General features: G+C 39.6%; 1 protein-coding gene across 1 annotated transcript in view; it reads left to right on the top strand.

Annotated features, from left to right (window-relative positions):
• Positions 1-14,886, top strand: part of POU6F2 (POU class 6 homeobox 2) — a 792,586-nt gene that overhangs the window by 763,271 nt on the left and 14,429 nt on the right. The window lies entirely within an intron of this gene.

The raw sequence follows: 14,886 nt of genomic DNA on the forward strand, positions 1-14,886 counted from the left end.
TTAGGAAATGTAAAACAGGAAGTTCTACTTGGTTGAATTACATTAAAACCCTGACAATTCAGTTCATTTTTGTTTTTTCATTCATATGTCAATAGAGTACTTTCTATGTGTTATGGTAGAGGCTGGGTACACAGCACTGAAGAAGAAAAATGTGGTCCGACCTCAGGGAGTTTCAGGTTATTTGGTTCCTCAACAAACCTTTTTTTTTTGATAACCAACTATATAGCAGGCCCCTACTAATGGATCGAAAGAACAATCGTTCCTGATTTTAAGGAGCTCATAGTTTTCTAGAGGATACAGATGCATAGCAATAAAGCAGAGAATGTCCTGTGACAGAACAAATGTGCACGAAGTTTAGTATCATCACAGAGATGGGAGTAACCAACTTTGTCCAGAGAGTTTTGTGTCCTCACTGAGAAAATTATTTGGGGACTGAGTCTTAATGGGGGAGTAAAAGTTAACCACACAAATTATGAGTTAATAAACATTCCAGTCAGTAAGAACAGCAGGCGCAAAGGTAAGGGAATGTGAAGGAGGGTGGAATGTTGAGAAATAAGAGAAAAGTTCATGCGATTGGAGAATAGAGAACTGGTAACAGTCACAAAAAGGGCTTTGTAATCCAGCTGAAAAGGATGACTTTGTCTCTGGGTGATCCTGAACACATTACATATCATTTTTGTGTCCTCATTTCCTCATCTGTAAAATGGGGATCACCAGTACCTACCTCAAAGGGCAGTTGTAAGGATTAAATGAGTTAACATGTATATAAAATGGTTAGAATAGTGCTTAACACACAGTAGGCACTTACATAATTATGATGATGGTGATGATGATTTACTCTGCCGACCTAGGAGTCTATAAGAGATATTTAAGAGAAGGATGGAATGCTCAGTTTTATTTTTCAAGAAAACAATGCTCGTAGCAGATGAAGGTTGAACTGAAGTGGTGTAGCATTCATTGATAACAAACTGTTCAGGAAACTATAGCAACATACAAATAGAAATTTATAAGAGCAGGCACGAGACAGTTGAAACCAAGGGTCTGGAATTATAGTAGAACTCAGAACAAGATCTGAGAATCATAAGAACATACACTGTAGCTGAAAACAAGACATCCAGAGAAATCATAAGGAAGGAAGACAAAGGAATCATCTTAGGAAACATCAGTGTTTAATGAGTGAAAGAAGGGAGAGAGAAGAAATGGCTGGATAAGTAGGAAAGGAACCTAGAGCATAGTGATTTAGCATCCAAGAGTTTTTAAAAGATAGGAAATGGATAACAGTGTCAAAGCTGCTGATGTGAAATCAGGTAAAGCAATGGAGAAACATTTTTTCTATTACTTTCATGTAACGTCTTAACTCCTGGATTATCTCTGTTTGAAACATTAGAAACACATTAACTGGGTGAGGTAAGAAGCAAGAGATGGGCAAGGCTAAGGCCCATATTTACAATTGGAGGGTGAACCAACAAATGTGGTGGAGAGAAAAATGGAGACTAACAGTGAGTGTGTAACTGAGTACAAAGTTTTATGAGTTTTTGGGAAACTCATAATTGTATAATGTAAACAATTTAGCAAGGAAATAGAATACAAAGGAAAGGAGAATAAGAAAGCACTGATATTCATTCAATGGCAACAAAGTGGAAGTGTCCTTCTAGAGACCTCAGCCATTTGGCTTTTAAGCCAACCATAAAAACAGCCTATTCTTGGGGACACTCTTTGTGGCCACACTTGAAATATCCATTTGCTTATTCAATAAATATAAAACAATTTTAAATATGAATATTTATTGGCCACCTACTATTTGTCAGGCACTGTACATGAAAGCTAGGCTGGTGTATAACATGATACCATGAGCCCTTCCTTCATGGAGTTTACCATCTGTTGAGACAGATGGATATTCATCATAGACTTACACAAGTATGTACCTAAGATCTGCAGTAAGTGCAATGAGGGAGTAGTAAGGGGATCTATAAGAGTGTCCAGCAAGGGGATCTCCTCCAGTGTGGAGGGGGAAGGGTTAACACACACAAAATATAAGCCAGATCTGAACAAGTTTCCCAGGGATGAGCCCTATGTCTTACTCCCTCTGATTCTCACTGTAAATCTAAATCACTGCCTGGGAGCCAACGTTCCCAGCCACACTTTTCTTCCTCAGCTTTGTCCCAGGCAGTGGGGCAGTGCCTGCCAAATATATCATTGAGGACTTGCATCCCCTCCACAGCTCCCATCTCTCAACTGGTTTATTTCTTTTGGTATTTACAAGATTCCATTGCATTCTTTACCTTCTAAATAGTTCCCCAAGATACGTTATCTTACATTGCTTTTTTAAGCCTTAATTCTATCTGTTCAAAATTATCTCTGGGTCAGGGGAAGCATGAAGATATGACCTCTTTTCATACAATCTGTTAAAAACTATTTCTGTCAGCAAAGTCAAGCTGTAAATTGCCCTGCAAAAGAATGATGAATTAATTATAAATCGTCAACATTTAATACAAAGTAGCTCCCACTTTCTCCTTGAATTTCAAAGGAAGATATCTTGGTAATAGACTATTGCTGTTACATAAAGTTATAGCTCTAGATTTGATGTAGTACAGTTTTAATCCAAGAGAAAGATCAAACATAGAAATGGCAAATAAAAGTCAGGACTGGTGCCACTCCTCAGCCTCTTGCCCACAGTAGACATCACTAATCCATTTCCACAGTCTCTCTCATAAGCACAAATGCATCTCAAAAGCTTTCACATACGATACCTGTTGGCCCCTGGAATGAAACCTCATTGCTTATGAGGAAACATCTGGTCCTCTGCTGGTTTAACCATCACCACCATCCTCTTCACTGTAGATTTGGAGATGTAGCAACTGGGAAAAAGCAGACAGACTCTTGGGGGTGTGCCTTGCAAATCCATCTCATGTTAGTTACAATCAGCATCCCAGAGAGTGGACTCTCCTCACATGTATGTGATTGCTGAGAGGACACATGCTCACAGATAAAAACAGTGGCATATGAACCTTCCTGAATCCCCAAGTCACAGCAGGCATTGACAGTTCCATTCCTTTGTTCAGGGCATGTGCCAGCAGTCTATTCTAGTCCCAGAAAGATCAAGGAAACCGATGGTGAACCTAGTCAGAAATATCAGGGAAATGGTGCAAATAGATGAATAACTACTGATAATTTTTTGTGTATCCTCTGTGGTTAAAACACCTTAGAACATACAGTGAATTAAAAAGTTGGATGAATTGACAGGAGATTGACCAGTTTGAGTCCCATTTATGAAATCTGGGTTTCTGAGGATAGAGGATAATAACATGCTCAGAGGCCAAAAGTAAAAAGCTCAGAGCTGGAGATGTAAGGATAGTTCAATTTTTTTCTTTAAGTATTACCTATCATGCAGTAGAGAAGTTTTTCAATTTATTTTTTCATGTGATTTATGACAAATAATTGATCTTACAAGTGCATAGGTCCAACAATGAAATAAGTCATAAATTACAGGAGCACAGAGATCCTGAACTTGCACTCAAAAGAAAGTCCATTTTATGGAGTAAAGCACAGGACTCTCTGACCAGATGACCTGGAGCAATTTGTTTTAGTTTAACAAAAATAATTACATCCTTAATTTAATTTTTATATCTGCCTACCATAGTTCAGAGAGCATGAATAAAATCTGAGTGTCAACTGCTCTTGATGATTTTTTCAATGATGAAAGCTCAATGACCTGCAAAGTTATCATCTGAAATACAATCATTTGAAAAAAAAATGTGTGTGTGTGTGTGTGTGTGTGTGTGTGTGTGTGTGTGTGTGTGTATGGTACCAGGATTTGATAGCCCTATATATAGCTTCCAGTATCACATCAGAGATCCTTGGTGAGCAATATAAGAAAATAAGAGTCAGTAAAGGGCTAGGAGAAGAGAGAAGGAGGGAGGGACACAGAAAGAGAGAGAGAGAAAGTATGTGAATATCTTTCTGTGCATAAAAAAAAATTACTTAATACAAAAATATTTTGTGGAGCTCTAAAGTAATCTTTTATTTCCTCCATGGGATTTTGCAGCTAATATGGATGGTAGTAAACTCCAATCCCCCAAAGTCAGAGTTTGCTCTTATTATGAATTAATGATTTATTCATAAGTAGCACAGTCATCATTTTTGTATGTATTTATTCTTCTGTTAACAAAATCCCAACAAAAATTGAAAGGAAAAGCATTGTAATTTGTAAAATCAAAGCATTGGAATTATTCAAAAATTAAATATCATAGTCATAATACTTAGAAAGTGCAATCCATGAAGCCACTCAATTTTTCTTCAAAAAGTAATCTTGTTAATGGTAAGCAAAAGGGAGAGGGTTTAAGTTAGCTCTCTAAAATGCCATATGATTTTCCAAATCCATCCATTTTTTTTCAATTAAATACAAAAATCTTGCTTATCTATTTTTGAAAATCAGCTTCCCTTTCCAACCCTTACTTGAATCAACGGTTCCCAATTTTTTATTGGAGCTACCCAGATGAGACATAAATGAGGCATTTCTACCCACAAGAATTCTAAAACAGCATAGGGATACTCCTAGAAGGATGAAATGTATATCAGTGGCCCCAGTACAAAGTAGCTCTTGATTGTCCAGCCACACATCTGGGCATCTCACCTCTCTAGTTTCCCCTGGTCTCTCCCTGCCAAGCTCAGCCAATAGGAGACATGCTCCCTGCCCATTCTGTGTCCCTGGCCTCAAAAGCCTACCCATATTCTCTGTCAATCTCCTGCCACTATCCCTTTGTCCAATATCCCTCCTTCATGAAGCTTCACTGCATTGCTCCCTCATCTCTACTTTTCCAATGCTCCATTCATGTTCATCAAGCTGTACTATTGTCTTAAAGAGTCTATTCCTGAAAGGCAGAGACCATACTAATGCAGTCTTGTTCGGGACCCAGCTTAAGGTGGGTGCTCAGTCAATTATGTCCAATTTAATTGTTGCCAAATTGTACTATTCTCCAGCCAGGGCATTAGCATCCCAGAGTTGTGCTTCCAGAGAAGTGCAGATCAGGCCCTTCTGTGGCTTTTCAATTCTGCGTTTTCTGTCATTTTCCAGTATGTTCCAAGTTAGCACCTGCAGGCAGCTTGGGAAGACTTTCCACACAGCACTGTCTTCTCTATTTATCTCTCTTTTTTTTTTTTTTATTATCAAACCCTTCCTCTTCCCTCACTCTTCCACCTCATTATCTCAACTACTTTATTTTCTGTCCTGCATTAATACCTGACCCCAATCTTTTCATTGTCTCCGCTGAACCTTGGTTGTGTGTCCCAACCCTGTTTGATGCCTGCATTGGCCTTCCCTGCCTATAACTGGTCATCTCCCCTGAATCCTGCTCTTAGTCCACTCACCTCACTTCCTCACACCTTCACAGCCCGGCAGAAGCCACATTGCTTTCTAAAGAATATTGTTGCCTCTCCCATACTTACTTCCTTGCAGAGAAGAAGTGTCTGAAATGGAGCCTTATATTTGAAGTTCTTCCTCCTGCTAGGGTTCAAGAGCTATTTCCAAGTAGTGGAAGAGAGCAGGAAAGGAGACCCAGTAAGTCTCCTAAACTCTGCCAAAAGAATAACTCCCTCGTTGCTTTTACAAGCATTCCACAAAGATAACAAAAATCTCCCTTAGAACTCACGTTCTATCTCCTCACAATTTTTCAAGTTAGAGTGTCCATATATCAACCCTAAATCTTTCAGCAAACCAGAAGATGACAGCGGTCAGGACCAGAGGGAGGGTGAGTGTGTGAGAGAGTGAGCGAGTGTGTGAGAGAGTGTGAGTGGACGTGAAGGTAGACGACCAAACCCTAGCAGTGCAGAGATGCAGAGCAGAAGGTTCCTGTGCCGTGTTGCGAGCAGCAAGCTATCGCGGTAAGCTGCTCTTCAGGGCACTTCTCCCTGAGCTGCAGGGAGGCCCCTCTATTTTGGAAGATCCCTTGTCTTCCCTGGGAGGTGGCAGTGGGAGTGGCTAGGGCCCAGCAACCTGAGCCCACTAGCACACCTGGAACCATCGGACCAGTGGACACTCTGTGTCAACACAGACCAGTGCACAGTAGTGGAGCTCCCAAGATGCTGGTCGCTAAAGCCCTGGATAGCCAGGAGTGCAGCACCATCCCCCTCAGTAGCAGCCCAATCAGAGTGGAGATATACCCCCAGCAACAGAGGCTGGGGAGCAGACATCCATCCCAGGCAACAGAAGCACAGACCAGCAGCTGTAACCCATCCCCAAAAACTATAGCAAAAGCTGAGCAGGAGTTGAGCCCCACAGGGCAGCAGCACTCCCCAGCTGCCAGCAGCCAGACCTGGGGCTCCACAGAGGCCAGTGAGGTCCAGTAGCTCACAAGTGCAGTGAGAAGCCAGAGCCCTAGAGAAACTGGTGCGACCCAGCTGCCCGCCCTCAGGAAATGCAGGGTGCAGGGGTACCAGAGAGGCCTGTGCGTACCTGCAGGGACTGTGCAATCCAGTTACCCGCAGGACCTGCGGGGTGCCGAAGCACTAGAGAGGCCCACACGACCCAGCAGAGACTGTGTGATCCAATTACCCTTAAGATATGCAGGGTGCTGAAGCACCAGAGAGGCCTGTGCGACCCAGCAGCCGATAACATAGGCATAGAGCCAGGTCCGCAGAGGGACTGTGTGATGCATTTACCCATAGGATCTGTAGGGTGCGGGAGCACCAGAAAGACCTCTGCAAACCAGCTGTGCACAAAATAGGCTTAGAGGATGTGAAACTGGAGGCAGAGTAAATAGAAGCTACACAGACTATCTCCCAGGACAAAACGGGAATTATAACTAAGATAAAGACAAATCCTTGGAAAAAAGCAACAGAAAAGCAGCAGGACAAGACCATATAACCAGGGACACTGGTAGAATGTGCAGCTGTGCAAGAGTGTGGCAGGCTAGGAGCCCAAGGACAGCAGCAGTCTTAGCTGTGAGCAGTGCCCTTGGGGAACAAAGACCAAGCCTGCTCCACAGTGCAGAGAGCCTGATCAGAACACAAAAATAGCCACAGCCACGCACCTGGGGACTACTGCAGAGGGAGGGCAGACTGGGCTGCAACTCTGTGGAGACACCCATGATTTGGAGGGCACTCAGAGTTTTTGCTGAGTTGCAGCAACAAAGGACAGTGGCCAGTGTGCTCCTTCCCAGCGCTGTGGGAAAAAGCAGCAGCCCCCCTCCTCAGACATTCAGCCTTTCCCAGGTGAGGAAAAGAAATGCATATTGGAGCTCATTAATAACCAGCATCTATCCCAACCTCTGGAAATCCTCTTAGGCAGAACACCAAGGCTACATTCCAAGGCACTGAGTAGATGAGACTACTAACTACCAGGAAAAAAGCTAGAGGATAACTGAATCTTTCCTGGGCTTGCAAATCTACCCAGGAAAGTAAGACTTGACAGTGGTGTGAAATTAACATAGGCCCACGCAGGCTCATCCAAACCCAGTAGAAGGAGCCACAAACAGCAGAACACCAACACTAACAGGGAAAAATTGGCAGGCTACAAAATCCACGGAGATAGCCAAAATGGTGAAACAAAGAAACATATCTCAAATGAAAGAACAAGAGAACCCTATCGAAGATGAGATAAATGAAATGCAGCTAAGCAAATTTTCAGAGGTAGAGTTCAGAGCCATGATACTGAGGAAGCTCAACAGCCTGAGTAAGGACATCAGTACCAAGAGTAAGGATATAAAAACATTGAAAACCAACAAAGTGGAAATGAGGAATTACATAGCAGAAATTAAGGACACATTGAAAGGAATAACCAGCAGAGTACAGGAAGCGGAGGACCTGATCAGTGAATTAGAAGACAGAGTAAAAATAATCAACCAATCAGAATTTCATAAGGAAAAAGTAATTAAAAAACAAGTATATAGATTCAGAGAACTTTGGGACAACTGGGAACATAATAACATTCACATCATAGGAGTCCCCAAAGAGTAAGAAAATACACAAGGGTTAGAGAATATATTTTAAGAAATAGTGACAGAAAAATTTTCCTAACAGGGTGAAGGAAGAAGGCATTCAAGTTCAAGAAGCACAGAGAGCCCCAAGTAAGAAGAACCCAAACAGGTCCACACCAAGACACATAGCAATTAAAATGCCAAAAATTAAAGACAAAGAGAGAATCCTAAAGGCAGCAAGAGATAAGCAACAGATTACCTACAAGCAAAACCCCATATGGCTCTCAGCTGACTTCTCAACAGAAGCAATACAGACCAAAAGGGAGTGGAATTAAGAAATCAAGGTCATGAAAAATAAGGATCAGAATCCAAGACTACTCTATCCAGCAGGGCTATCATTTAAAATAAAAGGTCAAGCCCTGGCCGGTTTGGCTCAGCGGTTAGAGCATCAGCCTGCGGTCCCGAGAGACCCGGGTTCAGTTCCCGCTAAGGGCATGTACCTCGGTTGCAGTTTGTCCCCAGCCCTGGTTGGTCATGCGGGTGGCAGCCACTCGATGTGTCCCTTTCATGTCGATGTTTCTCTCTCTCTCTCTCTCTTCCTCTCTCTCCCTCCCACTCTACCTGAACAAAAAAATGGAAAAAAATGTCCTCAGGTGAGGATAAAAAAAAAAAACAAAATAAAATAAAATAGATAAAATAAAAGGTCAAATAAAGAGCTTCCCAAACAAAAAAAAAGGCTAGGGGAATATATTAACACCAAACCAGCACTGCATGAAATGCTAAAAGAACTGCTGTAATTAGTAGAAGAAATAGAAAAAAAAAAAAATTGAACCACACTAAACAAAAATGGCAATAAATAAGTACATACAATTATCACCATAAATGTGAATGGTTTGAATGCTCTGATAAAAAGACACAGAGTAGCTGAATGGATGAGAAAGCATGACTCACATATATGGTGTTTACAAGAGACCCAACACACAACAGAAGACTCACATAGGTTGAAAGTGAAGGGATGGAAAAAATCTTTCAAGCAAATGGAAAGAGAAAAAAAGGTAGTGTAGCAATACTCATATCTGATAAAGTAGATTTCAAAATGAAGAACATAACTAGAGACAAAGGAGGCCACTGCATAATACTGAAAGGATCTATCCAACAGGAAGATATAACCTTGGTAAACATATATGCACCCAATACAGGAGCACCAACGTATATTTAAAATCTTTTAGAGGACTTCAAAGGAAAAATCAACAGCAATACAATCATAGCACGGGATGTCAACACGCCACTGACATCACTGGATAGATCTTCTAGACAAAAAATTAACAAGGAAACACAGACTCTAAATGAAGCGCTAGATCATATATATTTGATAGATATCTACAGAGAAATACACCCCCAAACTGAAAAATTCACATTCTTCTCAAGAGCATATGGGACATTCTCAAAGATAGACCACATGTTAGGGCACAAACTAAGTCTCTACAAGTTGAAGAAGATTGAAATCATATCAAGCATCTTCTCAGATCACAATGGCATGAAACTAGAAGTCAATTGTAACAAGAACATGCAAAGACATTTGAACACATGGAGGCTAAATAGCATATTATTGAACAATAAATGGGATACCACAGAGATCAAGGAAGAAATTAGAAACTTACTGGAAACCAATGAAAATGAACACACAACAACACAAAATCTATGGGATGCAGTGAAAGCAGTTCTGACAGGGAAGTTCATACCTCTATAGGCCTACCTCAAGAAGCAAAAAAAAATTCTAACAGACTATCTAACCTGACAACTTAAATAACTATAAAGCAAACAAAAGGAAAACCCCAGAGCAAGTAGAAGAAAGGAAATAATAAATATCAGAGCAGAAAAAAATGACATGGAGACCAAAAAAACAATTCAAAAGATCAATAAAACAAAGAGCTGGTTCGTTGAAAAGATAAAAAAGATTGATGGACCCTTAGCTAGACTAACCAAGAAACAGAGAGAACCCAAATGCACAAAATCAGAAATGAAAGAGGAGAAATAATAACTGACACCACAGAAATATAAAGGTTTGTTAACAAATATTATGAACAATTATACAGCAACAAATTCAACAATCTGAGTGAAATGGACAAATTTCTAGAAATACATATTCTCCCAAAACTGAACCGGGAAGAGATAGAAAACTTGAACAGACCAAGAACAGAAGAAATTGAAGATGTAATCAAGACTCTCCCAGCAAACAAAAGCCCAGTCACAGATGGCTTCACGAGGGAATTTTACCGAACATTCAAGGAAGAACTAACACTCATTCTCCTCAAACTGTTTCAAAAAATTCAAGAAGAAATAAGACTTCCAAACTCATTTTACAGCATAATTCTCATTCAAAAACCAGAAAAAGACACTACAAAGAAAGAAAACTACAGGCCAATATTCCTGATGAACATAGATGCCAAAATCCTGAACAAAATACTAGCAAATCAGATCCAGCAATACATCAAAAAATTATTCACCATGACCAAGTGGGATTCATCGAGGGATGCAAGGCTGGTACAATATTCACAAATTAATAAATGTGATATACCACATAAACAAAATGAAAGATAAAAATTATATGATTGTATCAATAGACACTGAAAAAGCCTTTCACAAAATCCAGCACCTATTTCTGATAAAAATGCTCAGCAATGTGGGAATAGAGGGATCACATCTCGACATAATAAATGCCATATATGAAAGACCTACAGCCAACATCATACTCAATGGGCAAAAATTAAAATCATTTTCCTTAAAAACAGTAACAAAGCAAGGATGCCCACTTCGGCCACTCTCATTTAACATAGCATTGGAAGTCTTAGCCACAGCAATCAGACAGGAGGAAAAAATAAAAGGGATCCAAATTGGAAAGGAAGAAGAGAAACTGTCATTTTTCACAGATGACAGAATATTATATGTAGAAAACCCCAAAGACTCCACCAAAAATTACTAGTCTTAATAAATGAATTTGGCAAAGTAGCAGGATAAAAAATTAACGTCAAGAAATAGGTGGCATTCTTATATACAATGATGCACTCACAGAAAGAGAAAGTAAAAAAACAATCCTATTTACCATTGCGGCAAAAGAATTAAGATACCTAGGAAGAAAATTAACCAAAGAAATAAAGGACCTATTTGCAGAAAACTACAGGTCATTGAAAAAAGAAATAGAGGAAGATATTAAAAGGTAGAAGTACATACAATGTTCATGGATTGGAAGAATCAACATCATTAAAATGTCCATGCTACCCAAAGTAATCTATAGATTCAATGCAATCCCCATCAAAATACCAATGGCATACTTCACAGAACTAGAACAAGTACTTCAAAAGTTCATATGGAACCAAAAAAGACCTCAAATAGCCACAGCAATCTTGAAAAAGAAGAACAAAGTAGGAGGGATCACATCACCAGATTTCAGGTTATACTACAAAGCCACTATAATCAAAACAAGAACAGGTATATAGAGCAGTGAAACAGAACAGAGAACCCAGAAATGAACTCAAGGCAATATGCTCGATTAATATTTGACAAAGGGAACAAGAGCATAGAATGGAGTAGAAAGAGCCTCTTTAATAAATGGTGTTGGGAAAATTGGACAGCAACATGCAAAAAAAAAAAAAAAATGAAACTAGACCATCAACTTACACTGTACACAAGAATAAAGTCAAAATGGATAAAAGACTTAAATGTGACTGATGAATCCATAGAAGTCCCAGAAGAAAATGTAGGCTACAAAATTTCAGACATCATACACAGCAGAATTTTCACTGATACATCACCTAAGGCAACAGAAACAAAGGAGAAAATGAACACATGGGACTACATAAACTCAAAAGCTTCTGCACAGCAAAAGATACAATCATCAAAATGAAAAGGCAACCCACTGTATGGGAGAGCATAATTGCCAATGATATATCAGATAACAGGTTAATTTCCAATATATAGAGAGTGCTTACACAACTCAACAAAAAGAAGACAAAGAACCCAATTAAAAATGTGCAGAGGAACTAGACACCTCTCCAAACAGGACATACAAATGGCCTCTCGATATAAGACATACAAATGGTTAAAAGACATATGAAGAAATGCTCAACATCATCAGAGATATGCAAATTAAAGCAACAATGAGGTATCACCTAACACCTGTCAGAATGGCCGCCATCAACAAATCACCAAACAACCAGTGTTGGCGAGGGTGTGGAGAAAAAGGGACTCTAATACACTGCCGGTGTTAATGCAGACTGGTGCAGCCACTATGCAAAACAATATGGTGTTACCTCAGAAAATTAAAATTGAATTGCCATTTGACCCAGTGATCCCACTTCTAGGAATATACCCTAAGAAGTCTGAAACACCAATCAGAAAGAATATATGTACCCCCATGTTTGTAGCAGCACTATTTACAATAGCTAAGATCTGGAAACAGCCCAGATGTCCATCAATTGATGAATGGATAAAAAAGCAGTTGTAGATATACACAATGGAGTACTATGCAGCTGTAAGAAAGAATCATCTCTTATCCTTTGAGAGGACATGGAAGGACCTGGAAAGTATTATCCTAAGCAAAGCAAGCCAAACAGAGAAAGACAAGTATCATATGATCTCACTTATTTGTGGAATATAATGAACATAATAGTCTGAGGAATGGGGTAGTCCCAGAGACATGGAAGTGGGGTACAGACTGACAATCCCCAGAAGAGGGGGTTGTGGGGGAGAGTTAAACCACAGAACTTATATGCATGTATGCATGAACAAAGGACATGGACAACAAAGCTGGGGTAGGGTGGGGAGGGAGAGGGAGGGGGGAATCAGTGTGGGAAAAGGAGAAACATCTGTAACAAAAATAAATTAATTAATTTTAAAAAGATAAATAATAAAATAAAATAAATTTTTCAGCAAACCTAAGACCTGCATTCTTGTTCTATCCACAGCAGAGTGAACTCCCCAATAACACTCAGGCACTCATTATGCCCTCCTAATTATTGGAGGTTCTGATTAAATCTGGGTTCTGGCTTCTCTTGTTTAGACATAATAAATCTATTTTCTTTACCCTTTTTCTAAGAGAAGCTTTTTCCAAAGTCTTGTGTGGTCCCCAACCAGCAACATGATCTGGGAACTTGTTAGAAACACAACTTTTTGTGTCCCATCCCAGACCTACTACATCAGACACTTGGGGTTGGGGCCCAGTGATCTGTGTTTTAGCAGCCCTTCCATGTGAATCTGCCAAATGCTAAATCTTGAGAATCAGTGAGTTAATTTCTCTTCCAACTATTACAAGGTACAGAACACTAAAAAAAAATGCCAGTCAGTGCAGGGAGGGAGTGGCAAGGAGTCATAATGTCCTGCTTGTTCTCACCTCTGCTGGACTTTCTAGACTGATACTCATTTTTCCCCCTGCACAGTTGGAGATTTAGCCTGTAGTTCACTGTGGTTCTCTGACATATTTAGAAAAGGCCAGACGTCCCTCATTTTGCATTTGAGCATTTGGAGAGTTTTGTCCTCTCCAAATGAATTTATCTGCATTTAATCCCATTTGAATTTTACTGTTTATATGCATTTACTTTTCCAACTTGTCTAGCATGCTCTGTATATTATTTCATTTTCCAAGACACTTGTCACCGCCACTTATTTTTATATCAATTGTGAATTTAATTAGAAAATGCTTCATTCCAGAAACTAAAACATTATTAAGAATATACTGTGTTACACACAGAAAATACATGGGGAGCAGTGGCACAGAAAATCAAGAAAGCATTTAAAGTGTGCTTGACTTGAATCTATTTTTGTTGAATATATTAAACACCCTGGCAGTGCCAACCAACACTAACAAACCAGTGAAGCCAGTCTATGAGTGACAGCAGGAAGTACAGGCAAATCTCAGAGATATTTCAGGTTCTGTCCTAGACCACCGAGATAAAGCAAGTATCACAATAAAGAGAGTTGTAATTTTTTGCTGGTGGAGGGTCAATTTTTAAGAAATGCGGTATCTTTGAAACACAATCAAGTGAAATGCAATAAAACAGGGTGTGCGTGTATAAAGCTTTTCAGACTCTGAATTCTGTTCTTCCCAGCTTCTCATTCATTTCCTGTCTGGGATGGACACTGTTCCCTCCTCTCTGATAATACAGAGCCCCAGGCTAACATGAATTGCTTCTTCTCTCATTTGTAGACTCTCCACTCTCTCAGCCTGCAATAGTCAGCTCAAGCTGCCATAACAAAGTCCAAAGTGCCACAGATCAGGTGGTTTAAGAAACAGAAATTTATTGTTTTCATAGTTCTGAAAGCTAGAAGTTCGAGATCAATGTGTCAGCAGGCTTCGTTTCTTCTGAGGCTTCTCCTTGTCTTGAAGATGGCCATCTTCTCCCCTGTGTCTTCACATGATATTTCATCTTTACTTGTCTGTGTCCTAATCTCTTCTTCTTATAAAGGCACTAGTCATATTAGCTGAGGTTTCACCTTAATGACCTCATTTTAACTTAATTACCTCTTTGAAGATCCTATCTCTAAATATAGTCACATTCTGAAGTAATGGGGATTAGGACTTCAACATATATGAGGTTAAGGTAGCATACAATTCAACCCATAACACATCCTATTTATATCTGACTTATAGCTCCAAAAAAGGCAGGAAAGACTACTGGAACTTAGATAGAGGTAAACCCCAGCTCCTTTAGGCAGTATAGTGAGGCTATAGTAAATAAATAGAAAATATGATCATATAAATAGGAAACTGAGAAAAGTAAGTTTGGAATACAACAAGTATCCAGGATTCATTTTACTAAGCAAAGAACAATCTATAGGCAACTTCATCTGAGATGTGTCCTAGACTATAACAAAATCTTTATATTTTTATATAACATTCCAGCACCTAAGAGTATCATGTTTAAAATATGACATTTTACATGCTTTAGAACCTATAGAAAATATTTCTAAACTAGAA

Source organism: Molossus molossus, unplaced genomic scaffold (genome assembly GCF_014108415.1).
Source record: "Molossus molossus isolate mMolMol1 unplaced genomic scaffold, mMolMol1.p scaffold_m16_p_7, whole genome shotgun sequence".
NCBI lineage: Eukaryota > Metazoa > Chordata > Mammalia > Chiroptera > Molossidae > Molossus > Molossus molossus.